Here is a 1,481-nt window from a genome sequence, read left to right on the forward strand (position 1 = left end):
CGGCGGCGCCTCGTGCGCTCCCGGCTCCGCCGGCGGTGGCGGTTCGCCTCGAGCCGGGGGGCCTCTCGTACGCGGAGGTCCTCCGCAAGGCGAGAGGTGATATACCGCCGGGATTGGGTGGGGTCTGGCCTGTCTTTGTAAGGAGGGCTGCAGGAGGCGGCCTCTTGTTTGGGCTGGCCGGACCCGGTAAGGAGAGAGAGGTGGACGTCCTAGCTGAAAAGCTCAGGGCGTCGCTCCCGGAGGCTGCAATTACGCGGCCCACAAGGATGGGGGAGGCCCGACTCGTCAGTTTTGACGAGTCGGTCCTCCCCGAGGAGATAAGGGGGGTTCTCGCGAAACGGGGTGGATGTGGGCCGGGAGACGTGCGCCTTGGCCGCATGCGGTGGAATTGGCGGGGCGGTTTGGACCCGGGTCCCCCTCGCGGCCGCCCATCGGGTGGCGTCGGAGGGTAGGGTGGCGTTGGGGTGGGCGGGAGCGAGAGTCGAGCTGCCCTCTCCAATGCCACCGGTGTTGGAAACTGGGTCACGTTCGGGCGGCCTGCTCCGCGTCTACGGACCGGAGCGGGCATTGTTACCGGTGTGGCCTGGCCGGGCACACCGCGCGGGTCAGCACCAATGGTGTAGCCTGCGCGGTGTGTCGCGAGGAGGGTCGGGACTCGGGCCATCGGATGGGGGGACCCGGGTGCACGCTGATGGAAAGTGGCCTACGCGGCGACTGGCCGCAGCGCCATCGCAGAGGCCGGCCGCCGAACGCGGTTCCGGGTCAAGTAGGCTCGGTGTCCGCGGGACGAGCCGGTCCTCCTTCCCCACCACCACCAATCGCGGGGTCTGCGGGGGGACTTCTCCCCCCGGAGGGTTCGCGAGAGGTGGAAATGGTCCCGGTCTGACCACCAAGACCGGGGTCACGGCGCTGGCCGAATACCAGGTTGGCGCCGGGAGGGGTCGTTATTGGGTAAAATCTTCTGCCCTGCCGGCTCCCCCTCTCCCCTACGGGCTGTGGGGGGGGGGGTACGAGGGGATGCACTCTCCCCATTGTGGCCCGGGAGGGAGATGGCGCGGAATAGGGTCGCTCCGCGCCGCTGCCAGTAGGCTCCACGCCCAGCGGTGACATCTACCGCTGGTGCGTGTGGTACTAGGAGAGACCCCACCCCCCCAGTAACAACGGGAGGGGCGTGGCGAGATGTGTTGCGTCCGCCTCTCGCAGCGCGAAAGCGCCAAGAATTGGCCTTAGGGCGGGTGGGGGGCGGTCGGGGACGGGGTTTTGTCCTTGCCGTTTTCCCTCCTACCCAGAGTACGGAGCGCGAAAGCGCTAGCGCGGGGCGACCCTTTAAAGAATACCGAGAGGTGATACCGGGGGGTCGCTCTATTTGCGCAAAGGAGGACACACGCGGGGATTTTAGTGGGTATACCTTGTGACGTGGCAGCCGTGGAGACGCCCGTCTCAAGAATCCCGTGTCGATTAGAGTATCGAATGTTTATCGC

The sequence above is a fragment of the Odontomachus brunneus genome, unplaced genomic scaffold (genome assembly GCF_010583005.1).
Source record: "Odontomachus brunneus isolate Ranch 3 - 2012 unplaced genomic scaffold, Obru_v1 Obru_scaffold_153, whole genome shotgun sequence".
In the NCBI taxonomy this organism is placed as follows: domain Eukaryota; kingdom Metazoa; phylum Arthropoda; class Insecta; order Hymenoptera; family Formicidae; genus Odontomachus; species Odontomachus brunneus.